Source organism: Rosa chinensis, chromosome 5, assembly GCF_002994745.2.
Source record: "Rosa chinensis cultivar Old Blush chromosome 5, RchiOBHm-V2, whole genome shotgun sequence".
NCBI classification, from domain to species: domain Eukaryota; kingdom Viridiplantae; phylum Streptophyta; class Magnoliopsida; order Rosales; family Rosaceae; genus Rosa; species Rosa chinensis.
Window position 1 is genome coordinate 58,414,814 of NC_037092.1, and position 17,631 is coordinate 58,432,444.

The following is a 17,631-nucleotide window of genomic DNA, read 5'->3' on the forward strand; positions in this document are numbered from 1 at the left end:
AACATCATTCTCGTCATTATGAGTTTCCGACCATATATAACTAAGCAATTAAGTTGATGGTTTTCGGTCTCTTATATCAAAATTTATATTCAAGTACCCATAACATAAGATTATGATTCATATCTCGTGCTTAATTATGCAAGGTTTCAAATTTCGATTTCGGTACTTCAAATTTAAGAAAATTTCGGAGTAAGTTTCGATTTCGGTGGAAATTTTGGTTAAAAAAAAAAAAAACATATTAATTGCAATTATAAAATGATATTTTTGAATGAAACTTTTACATAGACTAAACTAACCTATTTACAATGTAGCCTCTCTAAAATTATACATTTATAATGGAATTGTGATATTTAATATGTACAAGTAATTAACTAATACTGTAATAGGTTGCTAAACTGGTGTTTTTATCTATATGTAATTATAAATGTGATGTTTTTTGATAATGTAAATGTGATTTACTTTTTATTCATGATGGTTGGAACCTAGTTGAATTGTCATTGTTCCACAATATATAGATCACTCAACCTTAACTAACTCAAACCTAACTAAATGGTGTACAAGTTAAATTGTCATTGTTCCACAATATATAGATCACTCAACCTTGACTAACTCAAACTTGACTAAATGGCATACAAGTTGAATTCAGACAATGCATATAAAAGCACCATTTGAGTAATACTAGTCTTACCCAAGCTTTCAAACTTCGGTTTCAGCTTCGGTACTTCAAATTTAAGAAAATTTCGGAGAAAATTTCGATTTCGGTTAAAAATAAAGAATTCATATTAATTGCATTTATAAAATGATATTTTTGAATGAAACTTTCACATAGACTAAACTAACTTATAATAAACCTATTTACAATGTAGCCTTTCTAAAATTATACATTTATAATAGAATTGTGATATTTCATATGTACAAATAATTAACTAGTATTGTAGTAGGTTGAGAAAATGGAGTTTTTATCTATATGTAATTATAATAATGCTGTATATTGATTGTTTGAACCCAAAATTAACATTTTTCCTGACAAGGGGTGTGTCGAGAGAATCTGGGTCAATATCCGTGGCCCAAGCCATATATTTTCCTCAACTTCAGAATATATTATTTAGAGGCTAAATAGAGCCTACTTGGAGACCAAGCAATCAAGAGGCAAATCTCAGTATTTATCGGATTACTAGTAATTATCAAGATAATTGATAATTAATGGTGATTTGCTTGGTTGTCAAGACTGTGCAAGACGGGAAGATAAATATGCAGGCTGCATTTATGGCTGAGATTATGCGAGCTGTCAAGAGCGCAAACAGTTTGGAGAGGAATCAATCATCTTGATTGCCATCATCAAGGAAAGTATATATAATCTTATTATATATATATAGTTGTCCATGCAATTAAGGCTTACGGTGGGTCAAGATGTGGGTCATGCAAGCAATGAAAAATTATTGAGGATTGCTGGACGTGCATACCCAGATTATTGATAATTCCCAAAAGGCATACCCAGATGGATGACGTGCATACCCAGATTACAATCAAATTTCGGTTTCGGTTTCGGTTCCGATTTCGGTACTTCAAATTTAAGGAAATTTAGGAAAATGTTTCGATTTCGGTTAAAAATAAAGAATTCATATTACTTGCATTTATAAAATGATATTTTTGAATGAAAATTTCACATGCATAGACTAAACTAACCTATAATAAACCTATTTACAATGTAGCCTCTCTAAAATTATACATTTATAATAGAATTGCGATATTTAATATGTACAAGTAATTAACTAGTACTGTAGTAGGTTGATAAACTGGTGTTTTTATCTATATGTAATTATAATTCTGCTGTATATTGATTGTTTGAACCCAAAATTAATATTTTTACTGACAAGGGGTGTCTCGAGAGAACCCGGGCCAATATCCGTGGCCCAAGCCATATATTTTCCTCAACTTCGGAATATATTATTTAGAAGTTAAATAGAGTCTACTTGGAGACCAAACAATCTAGAGGCAAATCTCGGTATTTATCAGATTACCAGTAATTTTCAAGATATTTGATAATTAATGATAATTTGCTTGGTTGTCAAGACTGTGCAAGACGGGAAGATGAATATGCAGGCTGCATTTATGGCTGAGATTATGAGATCCGTCAAGAGCGCGAACAGTTTGGAGAGGAATCAATCATCTTTTTTTTTTTTTTTTTTGACTTTGTCAAGGGGAACCCAAAGGCTTCCTAGGCCCAAGATAAACCCCTTCGGCGCATGTGAAATGCTCCAACTGTGCATTGCAGCACAGTGCCTGGCCACTTTGACAACTTCGGGATTCGAACCTAGGTTGGGGAGCACACCCAACTAGGCAAGAACCACTAGGCCATGCACTTGCAGTGGTTAGGAATCAATCATCTTGATTGCCATCATCAAGGAAAGTATATATAATCTTATTATATAGTGTGTATATATATATATATATATATATATATATATATATATATAGTTGTCCATGCAATTAAGGCTTACGGTGGGTCAAGATGTGGGTCATGCAAGCAATGAAAGATTATTGAGGATTGCTGGACGTGGGGGAGATGGTAAGGATATAATCATCCTTGATTACAATTAAACAAGGGATATATATATATATATATATATATATATATATATATATATATATATATGGAAGGCGTGCATGCCCAGAAGTTGATTCCCAAAAGGCAACTACCTTGACTAGCTACAAATTAGCTACGTCCCGAAGGCAATTAATCTTGCCTAGAAGATTGCTACTTCACAGAGGCAATCTCTTGTTGCCTACGATAGTTATCAAGAGTATTAAAAGTTTTGATTCGATTCAAGGCCAATAACTGTGGCCTAAAATATAGCTTCAAATATTTCATTCCTATTAGGAAGGTGAATCTGCAGCAGTCTAAATATATGGAGGCTAAAAACGAACAACTCTTCAATCAACTAATCGCACAGATTATCAAAGCCACTCCAGAGCAAACCTACATTCAACCTAGTTGAAACCAGCGAAGCAAGGGTAACGCCCTCGCAACCCAGCAAAGCTAAAGTCACGCTTTAGTAAAACTCGTGCTTTCTCCTACTTCCGGGTGATTGCTCTGCTTAGTCTACAATACTAAGTATTGACTCAGTGACGCAAGAGATCACACCACAAGTCCTTATTCGTAAGGCAAGAAGTCCTTTTTCGAAAGGCATAGAAAAGAACCTGGTGATGAGATTGGTGCTCTCCTCGTCCATAACGTTTGAGAAATAGTCAGGTTAAGGGACACCCCGATGACTACACCGCAGGGTGTTGGCATGCTTGCCCAATCAAAAGAGACAGTTTGCTACCTAGACTAGTTTTGGAGCCAAACATTTTGGCACGCCCAGTTGGACTGCACTAGAGTCTTTTCGTGTTCGTCATCATTGGGATGCCAGGGGAAAATTTTTACCAAAAGAAATTCCTAAAGTGATGCCTGTCTTTCTCAAGAAGAAGTGTAAATTCCTAAACTTCCCAAAACACAAGACCTCCAGTTACAAGCTGCATAATAATGATGCTTGTCGTGGTCTTTCTCAAGAAGAAGTGTCTGCAAAATTTACTCTAGACTCGCAGATAGACAAGATGGTCAATAGCACCACCGGCGACTCCACCTCTTCTGACAAGTATGCCCCTCTCCCCATCCCAGAGGATGCAAGCATAGAAGAAAAGTTGGCCATCATGAAGATTAACCATGATACATTCTGGGAGAAGACGAACAGAGGATTCAAACAGGCTACTCTCGAACAGATACAGGGAAGTCTCGGTGGCGCTTGAGGAACATTACGCGCCAAGCTCAAGAAAATCATGATCACCTCTTGAGTTTGCTAGCTGTTCAGCACAAGCAAACCTCATCGGAGTTCACGACCTTGTGCAAGAAAGGTCCCAGCTTGGCTACTCAAGTCGGTTCGCTGCAAGGGGAATTGAAAAGCCAAAAAACTACATGCAAAGAGGTTGTTTCTGAGACTAAATTTCCCATAGATGGCGATCAATCTAAAGACCTCACTAGTGAATCACAGCCTTACATAGAGGCTGTGCACGGAGAAGACCATCAACAAGATTATTCTTCTGACAATAAAATTGTCTCTGTACGTATACTTGATTTCTCCACTGGTCCAGCCATATATGTGGATACTGGTCAGATACATGGGGGGCAAGAAGTAGCCCACGTTCATTCTTTTGATCACCAAAAGCAATTTCTTAAAGATTCTAATAGCCAAGCGGTAATTAAATGTGGTCTTGACGACCAAATCCTCGTAAAAGGGCCTCTAGGAGAAATTTGTCAGGAAAGATGTGGCCTTGTTACAGGACGCCACCTTGGTAAAAAAGATCTTGGTCAAAAGCATGGTCAAATTAATCAACTTAATTAGCAATCAAGTTGTTATAGTGGCATTGGACGTCATCATGGCCAAGAAGATGACCAATGCCATAATCAACTTAATTATCAATTAAGTTGTGGTCTTGGAAAGCCAACGTGCGGCTTTATTGATCAATTCAAGTTGTAATTCTTCATCAGTGTTTCAAGGCCAAGCGGTGGCTTTGACGTGTATGGAGAAAACATATATGACCCATGTCACGCCCCTGATTTTACACACATGAAAATCGATATATAATCCCATAATTACATATGCGTGAACGTTCAGTCATCAATAACAAAATACCTAGAAACTTTTTCCCTTTTAACCCAAGTACATATTTATGCCCTGAACCCACTTTGTCAATATTGGCCTGCTCCATGGAGTCACATATTACATAAGCTTACGAATTAAATTATCAACAACAAAATAAAACGTAAATGCTGCTCAGAGTTAACTATACAACGGAAGTCCTTATCAACGGTAAAGTCACAAAAATGGCTTCCTATCGTAAAGCTGCAAGGGCGCTACCTCAGCTTCAGCCCCGATTATCCTAACCTGCAGGATTAACCCCTACACGGTTTCAATAGTGTACCGGGTTGACACACAACAAACCCGGTAAGTTTTCGCAACCTCGTATGAGTAACTCAAAATAGTTAACACAACTCACACCAGAAATAAGGAAAACAACTCACGCTTTGATTCCTTAAACACGAAATAAAGGAGAATAACTCACACTTTAATTTCCTTTCAAATCGAAACATAGAAAACAACTCACTCCTTGAATTTTATCAGTAAAACATAGAAAACAACTCACACCTTGAATTCTATCAATTGTACCATAATCGTACCATAGAAAGCAACTCACACCTTGATTTCTATCAATAAAACATAGAAAACAACTCACACCTTGAATTCTATCAATAAAACATAGAAAAAAACTCACACCTTGAATTCTATCAGTTGTACCATAATCGTACCATAGAAAGCAACTCACACCTTGATTTCTATCAATAAAATATAGAAAGCAACTCACACCTTGATTTCTATCAGTAAAACATAGAAAACAACTCACACCTTGAATTCTATCAGTAAACATAGAAAGCAACTCACACCTTGATTTCTATCAAATGTACCATAATCGTACCATAGAAAGCAACTCACACCTTGATTTCTATCAAAACGTTAATAAGGAAAACAACTTGCACCTTGTCCCCTTAAAAACCATTAATAAGGAAGCAACTCACACCTTGTTCCCTAAAAATACGAAATGTCATGAGTTATTAATAACTAATTCCCGTTACCCCATGAATTACCTATATGGCAGACAGATTAGATCTCTAACTGAAAACGTAACCACTCGTCTGGCCAAAGACGTGATTACCTGATATTCAGCCCAAGGGCATAGACCTTCGATCCTCGGGCCGCACAGTCCCTTGGAGCAAAACATTAAAGCAGTCGCATAGGACTCAAAAACATTACACAAATCGCAACGCTTTTGAAAACGATCGAAATCAACATTTCCATAATCATTGTTTTCTGAAAAGCCATAACACAAAACAATAAAAAGCATCATTTCATGCATATTGTTTTCATACCCAAATCTCAACGCTTTTCCCAAGGTCATAGACCTTCAGTCCTCGGGCCGCATAGCCCCTTGGAGAAAAATTTTAAAGGAGTCGTACTGGACCCAAAATGTTACACAAACTCAACGCTTTTGAAAACAATCGAAATCAACATTTCCATAATCATTGTTTTCCGAAAAGCCATAACACAAAACAATAAAACGCATCAATTCATGCATATTGTTTTCATACACAAATCTCAACACTTTTCCCAAATCTCAACGCTTTTCAAAACAAATCGAAATCAACATTTCCACAATTATTTGTTTTCCAAAAGCCATAACCCAAAACAATAAAATGCATCATTCATGCCTATTGTTTTCATAAATCCACAAACCACCAAAACATATATATTTCACGTAAATATATATCTATATGTAGTCATCTGCTCAGGAATGCCTACTAATACCAACTATAGTTTGCAGTTAATAAATAACTCTCAAAACAATAAGGGTATTCCCGTTCGTGAATGAACTTCGTGAGATTACTCACCTCGAAACTCCCTCTGCGTCTTCAAACAAAGCAGCTAAACCACCCAAAATAGCTGTCCAAAGAATACCTCGTCACGTACCTAAGGAATTACAGCTCTCATTCAGTCAACGAATCACAAGGAATAATGTTCGAAACCCTAAATCGAACCAAAATTCCCAAGGTGACGCCAAATGAGGCGAAACCACATCCGAGACCTCCCAAAGTCCCCAGAATTCGTTCATGATCGATGTGACCAAACCACAAGTCGATCGGACGCTCGAATCCTCCCGGATCGAATAAATCGATCGGTATGAAACTGCAAAAATCATAACAATTCCATACGAACTCCAAAATTTGCATATTATATATCGAAACGCTCGTATCAACGAGTAGAACATATATAATACCAAAAATAGTTCCTTAAGTGGCCGGAACACCGCCACAGGTGGTGGCGCACCGCCGCCGGCCAAAACTCAATATTTCCCAAAACTCCCAACATCAAAAAGCTTCATCTAAGCATGCTTGTGAATTCTCATAACTAGCTTGAAGTCAGAAAACAAGCATAAAGGGTCGAAAACTACCTCACAAGCCGTGAACAGTAATCCAATCTGAGTTGAACCAAGTTTTACGTGAATCGATCCAAACAACTACCAAGGATTGATCAAGGAGGCTGCTCTGAGCTCCCCAAGCTCAACTTGAAGCCCCGCCGACGTCGGAGATCAGAGAACCGATCGAGTCTGAAAACACTCAACTGCACCGCCTTGCAGCGCCGCCTTGGAGGAGAATCGGCGCTAGAGGACACCAGAGGGACGACCAGACGGAGGAAACTATCCTATCTGGAAAGTTTCGTCGCCGGAGACCGCCACAGTTCGCCGGAAAAGCTGGGTCTGGTCGGCCTGGTCCGGGTCGGGTCAGTCGGATATTTTCGTTTCTGAAGGTACAGCCGAGAGAGAAGAGAGAGAGATATCAATTTCCGGAAATGGAAACCAAATGAAAATAGTAAATTTCCCACATGGGAAACTTCTATTTATACCAAAATGGAAACTTCTTCCAATGGCCATAACTTCCTCATACGAACTTCGATTTCCGCATTCCACATGTCCACGAACTCGTATCAACGCGCTCTACGACTTTCATGAAGAAAGTTTTCGGAGAATCCCAACGTATAAAAAGTCAACCCTTGCTCCCCCCCTAAAATGGCGCCTCATAAATAATTATTCGTCCGAAACACTTCTGCTCCATCCACGAGCCACGAAATCGTCCAATAACCATAAAATTAATTCTAGAAAAATCCTCGGAAAATAATTACGAATTTCCGGGGCATCACAACCCATCTCACAAGAATGGCCAGAACAATTATTTTAATGGCCAGTTTGTTATTCGCGACTATAAATTCGAGTATCATCAATACAAGTTAACTCTTATTTATAATTGTCCAGCTTAAAATTTCTTGCAAAAGAAATTTGTCTATGATGATACTAAACAAATCTGTTCGGTGGATAAGCAGAATTCAGACCAACAAATGGTCAAATGCAAAAGCCAATTTGTGGCTTACCCTGAAGACACCATGTTCTATGACATGGTAGTTGGCGACAAAGCCAATTTACGCTCATCTTCGTCTCCAAAATTCAATTGAAGATCATGCTTCACCAACCAACAAAGATACTTGGAGGGCAGGATTACTCCTCTTATGAGCCAAATTTCTTTCAAGTCCTCGACGCAAAGTATTTTTGTTCTTTTCTTATGTACAAGCTCTCACAAGAGGGATTTTCGTGCTATAAATTTTGATACATCAGAGATTGGAGTGAAGTATAGATGGCCTCCCCCGTGACCTTTTAGAGGTTAGCGAAATGTGTTACTGCTAGATACTAAAAAGTCTAAAATTGAAATAAACAATGAAAGGTTTTAGCAGTGAGAAATTGATTTCAAAAGGTAATTTTGGCATTTTATGTCAAAGGAACTACACAATTCAATATGAATATGATGGAATTGACTTGAATGGAGAAAATTATTCAACCTTCAAAACTCAACTAAATACCGAAATTACACCTACATTTCTATGATTAGCATTATCAATGGGCAGGGGGTTGTTGTTCTTTTCTTGTTGCTGCATACAATCACTCCGCCCATAATGGCACTCTATGAGGTGTTTACTTAGTTTAGGATTATGAGTGGCTCGTTCAAACATATTTTTGGTTTACTTTGTTACGGTGCCAATGAAAGTCTCTTTAGAAAGCACGCTACGTACTAATGTGGACATTTCGAGTGCCATTGATGAGGTTCTACTATTAATAGACCCACAAAGTGCAAACTAATGCAAATTAAAAAGAGAATTTTACTTCACATTACTTCACTCAGATCGAATTACTTTCATACAATGTTTGACATTGTTTTTTTTTATGTGAAATATTACTACTTGAGTTGGCTACATATATTATATAGTTTTTACAAAGACTAGTTTGTTATCTTCAACAACAAAAATCAAGTACTATTTAGAACTATTTAGATTAGTTTAAGTCCATGCATGTGGAAATTATATTCTTACAGGTAAGCTAAGTTGCTAACAGGGCCAGCCCTGAGATTTCTGGGGCCCTAGGCGAACAAGAAAAATAGGGCTCATGAGGTTATGATCTATATTTTACTTCTTTTCTCTTCTTTTAGCCCCATAATCATACTTTATAATAAGATCATGTTAGTATAGCATCTGAAAAAGATACATTGTAGTAATCAAAATTGAAATTTCGATAAAGGAAGCGAAGTGATAAAAGACCTTTATAATCTAAGAACAATTAACCATAACAAAAATCAACTAATTAATTTGTGATATATAAAATAATCTATTCTTAAAAAATAACTAGCATGTCATTTGAATCAAACTCCATATATGTGTTGCATTGTCCACCACTCAAAGTAAAATTCTGGTGTTGTTCATCGGTTCATAATATCATGTGAATAAAAAAATAATCCATATTATATCTAAATCATCAAAGAGAAACCAAAACTTGAAATTCACCTAATTTATTATATAATAAAGGTCCTAGCACTGTTTGTGCTTAGTTGAAATGACAAATGTGCCCTTTATGTTGTTGATTATTGCATGCTTGCCATTCACCTAGAGTGTAAACCGTGCTGCTTGCCATCCATCGGAGACTTCTATTCGATCTTCAGCCCTGCTCCTATGGAATTTATGAGTAATTCCGGTGGGATGATGAGCCATGTCAGCGAGGATTGTAGTGTGATACCGCACGAGAAGCGTAATCATCTCTCTCTCTCTCTCTCTCTCTCTGAATTGTTCGCGGTTTTTCTGTTTTTCACTTCTTCAGATACCCTAAAATGCCCTTCTAATCGATTTCCCAAGTTTGAGACTATGTATTCGCCTTGGCTGCTAGTATATTATCATTTAATTTTCTCTATTATTCTTTGATTGCTATATTGTATTAGAATTGTTGCATCAATTATTGCTGTGCTTGATTTGGATTCTGCAATTGGGGTGTTACATCAATATGAAATTTATTGATTTTGATTTCTTCAATTAGAGTGTTAGATCAGTAGGATTTGGATTTGGGTAATTGATAAGATTACCAATCTTATAGTTTGAAAGCTTTCACATCAAGTTAAAAACTCAAATCTTGATGGTGTGTTACACACCATTTTAGTTTAATATGAAAGCTTATGTCGATCTGTTTCTTATATTATGTTGAGTTCATTTTTTATCTAATGGATGGAATTTTCTTCCACTAATTTTGGATTTAATTCCTCTTCAAAGTCATCATTGAATTAGTATTTTGCAATTGTGTAGATACTTTTCATGAAGTGAAAGAGCAAATGAGAAAGAAGGAAAGAAGACAAAGATTTGACTATGCAATTGTTGGTTGTGGCATGTTTGTCCCTTGCAGCCAAAATGGAGGAGATTAATGTCCCAATCTCCCTTGATTTACAGGTCAGGCATTGGTCTCATTTTAAGTCGATTTTTCTGTAATTTCTGATTTAGTTGTTTTGAGTCCTAAAGATTTGAGCTGTCAACTGGTGGCCGAGTCAAAATATGTATTTGAGGTAAGCAGTTACTCCATTCTCATTGATATATTCCTTCCTCCTTAAACTCAATGAGGACGAAATCCCACTTAAAGCTTCAATCTTTAGAGCAGTTCAACTCATTTTGAGCAAAACCAATGGTACCCAATTTTCCTTCTTTCTCAATTGTTAGAATTCCTTTTAGTGAAGTAATAAAATTGTAGTACCCAGTTTCCCTATATTGCTATAATATATGAAATTATGGGTGACATAAAGAAATAAATGTTGTACCAATTATGAAAGAGATGCTGATGTTTGTGGTGGTTGGGAATTCAATTCAGGAATTGACTTCTTGGAATTTAAACATTAAAATGTTGCAGTAGCAGTGGCCATTTCTGTAACAAGAGGAAGCAAAACATTAGATCACACTTAGAATTCAATCTCTGTGCTTATCCAACAAGTGGACTTAGAAGAGGTGCATGAGTCATTGATGACTTCTGCATTTGCTCTTATCATTTTGGTGTTGATTACAAATTTACACAATCACATACAAACATCAAACATGTTTACTGCAAACATTGATTTTATTTTTGCTTTTGGTTTTTACTTTTGTGAGGCAACTCTTTTCTATTTTTTTATTTTTTTTTTTGGCAATAACTCTTTTGTAGTTTGAATTGAGGGTTAGGCTGCAATTATCCACTTTCAATTTCAAGGCATGCACTGATAGTCTTGACCATGTGGATATATATGAGTTCACCAGATACAGAAATCACCTGCAGATTTGAGTTTGGAATCAAAAACTTGATCTTGGATTTTGATTTATGCTCTATGTTTGGTTAAATTATTGAGACAACTCCTTTGTGTTTTGAATTAAGGGAAAATTAGGCTGTAGTTGCATGAGTTCATTGCAGTAGCCATAACTGTTAATTTGATTCTTAACCTGACATGGCACCTCATAAAATTTCTATTGGGAAAAGGATTAAAATATGCGTAATGCTCATCATCATTGATTAACAATTAGATAAAGTCTACATAAGAGCCTCTTAGCAATATTAAAAATAAAAGCTTCATTCAATTTATTAGAAACTTACTGCCCCGCAGCATGGATCTATATTGAGTCCCTGAATAAACATGTCTAAATCCCTTAAATATGCATAATTACAACTGTGACTTGCAGATATACAAGATGTCTCAGCTTGACCATAAATCTGAATGTTAGGTTTTGAGAGTCTTTGACAAATACAAGACAAGACTAATGAGTTAATGACTGACACAATTAGCAAAGGCCTTTCATCCTTTGTCCCCTTGATTCATTAATGCTTTGGACCTGTGCAGAACCCAATCACATCTCAATGGTCCCAAATGTATAATACATAAATGGAGTTGGCTATCTCATTTATTTTGTTGTGGTCCAATTGCAAAACCAGAGTACATTAACTTGCAAAGCTCAGACTATTAGATTAAGTGGTAGATATACAACCAATTTCTAAGCTATTTAATAATTGAAGCATTCAATAACAGACTGAATGAGATATAGGATTGAAATAGGACAAGAAGAAGTAAAATTGGAAATTGCTAGAATTGTAGGCCTTTCCATGTAAGAACAAGAAGCAAATCTTACAAGCTATAGCTAGTGAATATCTATTTCTCTTAGATAGTAACTGATCGAACTCAATGGCTCATTCTTGCCAATTGCCAAGACTTCTATAAATTTAAAATAGATGAATAACAGATCATGAACAAATCAAACAAAGTATTGATGCTGACTAAAAAAAAGTTGAATTCTTCAACAAGCTTCAAAGGGAATGAAAAATTAAAAGTAAGTCATGCAATCTTCCATAGGCTTTCCAATTCCTTAATTGAAAACAATATGTGAAAGCTGGATTGCTTGCATAGCTTGGTTTTCTTTTTCTTTCTTTAATTTTCTACGTAGATATAAGAAGGGTAAAAAATTTTGAGACCCATGACATCAGTGTCACGCCCCGAGTTTTGAATAACAATGAATTCAAATCCGAAACATGAATACAACTAAAACAAATAAAGTCCTGAATTTTTTTCTCATAAACAACCCATACCACACGCCACTCAAAATTCCAAATCCTGAAATCCTCGAGTTAAAATTTACAACTCATATTCATAAGGTGAAATTGTAAAGCTCTAAATGAGCATGACAAACCTCACAAAAGAAATGCGAATAAATTGACGTCTACGAACCTAGACAGCTCGGTCACCGCCCTGATTCTCCTGACCTGCAGGAATAACCGCTACACCATAGAATAGTGCACCGGGATTACAAACAACAAACCCGGTAAGCTTTTTAAGCCCGTATGAGTAAACTTAATTAAAGTGACTCACGTCACGCATGCTTATAATTTCTCAACTCGTGAGATAAATTAAGGCAACAATAATCAACTCCACAAAACACATCTGAATTTAAAATCAAATAAGATAAAAATCAGTAATGCCTGCGTAGAAAATTAGTTCAGGAGATTACATTAAAAATCACCTCCACAATTCATTCGAAATCAAGTCCCACAAGAATGACAAAGGAAAGGACACCGACACTTTCTAGTAACACAAATATATCTATGGGCACACGATAACACAAAATTATCCCCCATGCAATATATTGGTAGACAGACTAGAGCTCTAATTGAATCGTAATCTGTCACCCCGTCAGGGTTCAGCCTTACGATAATAATTGCCTCGTTACCAATGTGATAAAAGATCCTTAGACCAAAACATTCAATGTACAATTTCATCAATCACTCATATGATGGATCGTACACTGATAATCAAAGTACAATTTCATCAATCACTCACATGATGAATCGTGCCCCGATATTCAAGTACAATTTCATCAATCACTCACATGATGAATTGTACACTGATATTCAAGTACAATTTCATCAATCACTCACATGATAAATCGTACAATTTCATCAACACCATAAAATCAACACTTCCCCAAATACCACACCATTCAATATTTATTTCATGTAAATATATATACACGTAGTCACCCTCACAGGAATGACCACTAATACCAACTATAGTTCACATGCGTTCAAAATCGGGAAATTCATTTTTATAAGAAAAACTTGTGTTTACTTACGCATGGACCGTAGGGATCAAGTCCATTTTATTTAAAAACAAATATTTATTTTCAAAAAATAATTTCCACAATTTATCGAATAAATAGAAAAATAGCAAGATTCGGTTTGTAAATGAACCATGTGAGATTTACTCACCTCTAACTCCCGCTGCGTCTTCTATCAACCAAATCACAATATCTCAATCGTTCGTCAACTCAAACCGTCAAGTACCTAATCAAGTGCGGTCTTAACTCAGCAAACGATTCATAAAATATAATTAAATGATGATCCAACGGTCGGATCCTCACCAATGCCCACACAAAGTCATCGGGACAATCATACGATCATCATATCAAAACTACAAGTCGATCGGACTGTCCGATCCTCACGGATCACAAACCGAATGATCGAAATCATAAAATTCACAACTTAATCATACGATCTCCAAAAATTAAGTGTTGTATGTTGAAATGATTGTATCGACATGTAGAACAAAAAAATGGGCAGAAAATTCCCTTGAGGTGGCCGGAAGTGGCCGGAAATGGTCGCCGGAATTAGAGGCAGAGCCGCCGCAGACCACCGCCAACGGTGTCAGGGCCAGGCTTCCCCTCTTCATTTCATCGAATTGAACAACTTTCCTAACTAGCATGAAGTCTGAAAACGAAAGGAAGTGGTCGAAAATTACCAAAAACAGTCGAGTGTGGCTGGAATTTTTTCAGAAACCGATGATGCTCCGACAACGCGAAAAACTTCACTTCAGGTGCTTTCCTTCTTGGAGCATGATCATGAGGCTGAGGTGAGTTCAACAAGCCAAGAAACTCGAGTTTTAGTGGCCGGTAACTCGAGATATCGTTGTCGGCCTCAATCTGACCAAAACCAAAACAAGCTTCCCACTGCCACTACAGGCAGTTCCGCGGCGCAAGGCTGCCACTGGCAGCTGCGCAAGGTCAAGGCGAAGCTAAGAGAAGAAGTTTGGTGAGGATTGGTGGCCGGAGGAGTGAGATATCGGCCGGAGAAAACGTGCTCTTTTTTCGGCTCGGGGAGAGGAGAGAGAGAGAGAGAATAGGGCCGGCTGTCAAAAATGGAAACTGACACTTTTGGAAAATTTCCAAAAATAGTTAGGTATTTATACCCGAAATGGAAACTTTTCCAAATGCGATAACTTCTTCATACGAACTCCGATTCTTGCGTTCCGCCTATGCATGAACTCGTATCGATGGGCTCTACGACTTTCGTGAAGGAAGTTTTCCCAAATTCCGTACATATAAAAAGTCAACTACGTAACCCCCCTAAAATGTGCATTTCGAATAATTATTTGTCCGAAAAATAATTTCACTTCACCCTCGAATCATGAAATCATACTAACGAACACTTTATTAATTCAAGGAAATTCCAAGACATTAATAACAAATTTCCGGGGTCTTACAATCGAGGGCCATAGACACAAGCATATTGGGCTTATACCTAGGGCTGGCACTGGTTGCTAATGACAGCTATTCTAAGTAATAGAAAATCAGTTTCTGCCAGCTGTAAAAATAAACAAATAAAAAAATATTAGAGCAACTCCAATAGATTTCCCATATCTTGATTTTTCTCCATTTTAGAAAAGAACTTGGCTGTTTTGCTCCAACAGATTCCCTATGTACTTACATGAGCATTTGCCAAGCATAATTAGCTATAATGAACCACGCTCATACCACCTCCAGTGGTACCGATAACCATCGAGGGTGGGACCTACGGAAACACAACCAAACGGGCTATCACCTGAGCCCCGACTCACCCCGAGATCACCGCTGATGCGCCATGCTAAGATCACCTCACTGAAGCATCAGAACCTGGAAACTAAAGCATATCAGTCCCACATCGAAAACAAAGAAGAGATCAGTCTCTTCCTCACCTATAAAAGGTCCACTCCTTAGGCATAATTACATTGACTAACTTAGGCATCGGAGAGGAGAAGACCGCCAACCGCGGTCTCCCTCTGATGCCTTTTGTATTTCATTTGACAGATAGCGGAATCAGCAAAGAATATCACAAGTAGAGGTTCGCCCATCGAACCAGCGTTAACCGAGGTTCGGCTACTGCTGAATCTTAGACATAAACATTGGCGTCGTCTATGGGAATCCTTGAGCAAAAGATCATCCCATCATAGCAATCACCATGACTAACGGTAGCGGGGGAAATGCTGAAGAAAGAAATAAGTTCACTTCATTAAAAACTTAGGGTTCCATTACAACTTATAAAGCGCCTCAGCGGCGATACAAAGTAAAAGCAGTAAACCTAAGTCTCCTAAGACTCTCCTTGGGGGCTACGGCACGGTCACCATCCACCGCCATTGGTAGTGCCACTAAATGGCTCATCTGATCAGAACCAGGGGCGGTGGGACTAGGCGTGATCATCGTCCCGTCATTACCAGTATTGGCCGTCATGAATCGAGCATGAGAGGCATCGGAGGCCGTTGGCACGGGCGATTGCTGAGGTCCTTCACCTGACCGATGGAGGGACTCGTCGCTTCCAGACAGCGCGCCTTCTGGCAGCGACGAATCAGGACCACCTTCAGCAGTCCGCCACTGATTCTCCTTCGCTTGCATCTGGGCGGCCTTCTCCCAATCAATCACCCTCTTAGCATTGAGCTTCTCAAAGTTAGCGGTGGCACCCGCTATACAAGCGTGCGTCAGCTCATCATTGTACTCCTTCGACTGCTTGAAAACTTCAACAACAGCGGCAGCCAACTTCTCCTTCTCTGCTTCCCAGCCCTCGGCCTGACTCTATAGGCGCTTTACCTCTTCCGAGCGAGCGGTGGACTCCCGCTGAACATTATCCAGCCTCTTCGCCTTGGCAGATAATTGTTCCTGAATGCTAGCAATCTCTTCTTGCAGCTTCGCCACCTCGGCATTGTGCTGCAAGTCCCAATCGACAGCCACATCCAGCTTCTCCCAGGCGTATACCAAATCCACCTCCGCCTTCGAGAGTTGTCGCTCGCAATCTTGCAGTCACTTCTTCACAGCCGCCAACTTTAGCTTCAGACTGTCAACCTTAGCGCGGAGCTCTTCCTCAATAACGGATGGTTTGGAGACCGCCAGGAATAACTCGTTCAGCCCAATAGCAAGATGGCCGAAGGCCAAGCTGTAAAGTGACCATTGTAGCGGAGTATCCCGCATGGTGCCATCCATGCCTCCAAATCCCAACCGCTCGCATATGCTGAAGAGCAGTTCTAACTCGCTGCTGGTAAGAAATTTAGCGTACGAGGCAAAGGAGTCCAGATCATCGGATGTCACCTCCCCGCCGGCGTTGGCAACCACAGCCTTCCCATCCTTCCGTGCCCTCTTTTGCTGCTGGCACTGGGAGAGCGGCATATTGTCCACTACCTCCTCTTCTTCCTCGCCATCATTTTGCCGCCTCTTCCTCTGCAGAGGGGCAACCAGGACAGCGGCAGCGATGGTTGGTCCCACTGATGTATGAGGCTCTAGGCCCGCTATGGTAACGGTCTCGCCACAGCCAGGATCCCTCCGTGGCATAGTCTTTTCCTTGTGTGCCACACGGCGCACTCCGGTAGGCCTCTCCAAGGCCTTCTCATGTAGGCTAGCCTCAGCCAAGGGACGCTCTGTTTGGGCGACTGTGGGGTGAGCCTTTGTGTCCCCGGCGGGAGGGAGAGGAGGGTCGATGGTGGTTTTCTTCGCCTTCAGCGCTGCCGCAAACATACCCTCCAAATAGTCGTTAAGACCGGCGTTGTCCATAGATTTTTGAAGGTTGCTCAGCTTAACTTATTGCCTGGAACGGGATCTACACAACCAACGTCAAATCAATCCAACCAGCAAAGTACAACAAAACCAACAAAGTATGCTCAGCGGTAACTACCTGGAACCCGAGTCAAGTTCAGCGATGCTAACAACTCCCAACTGGTTAATAGCCATAGGTCGAGAAGATTGCGGTTATCCCAACAACCCTTTATCCTTGCCATGCGGTACTCTTCCTCCAGCGTTAACACAAAACGTAACCCCGCTACACACACCAAGAAAAAAAGGGGCAGGTGTTAGTTTCATGTATAAGGGACGTTAGGGC

At 38.8% G+C, this 17,631-nt stretch overlaps 1 long non-coding RNA gene across 1 annotated transcript; it reads left to right on the forward strand.

The window, feature by feature from the left end:
- The first annotated feature begins 9,620 nt into the window (after positions 1–9,620).
- On the forward strand, positions 9,621–10,652 carry LOC121053052. Its single transcript, XR_005810589.1, has 3 exons — positions 9,621–9,717; positions 10,263–10,403; positions 10,473–10,652. It is a non-coding gene; the product is annotated as an uncharacterized LOC121053052 (long non-coding RNA).
- The last annotated feature ends 6,979 nt before the right edge of the window (positions 10,653–17,631 follow it).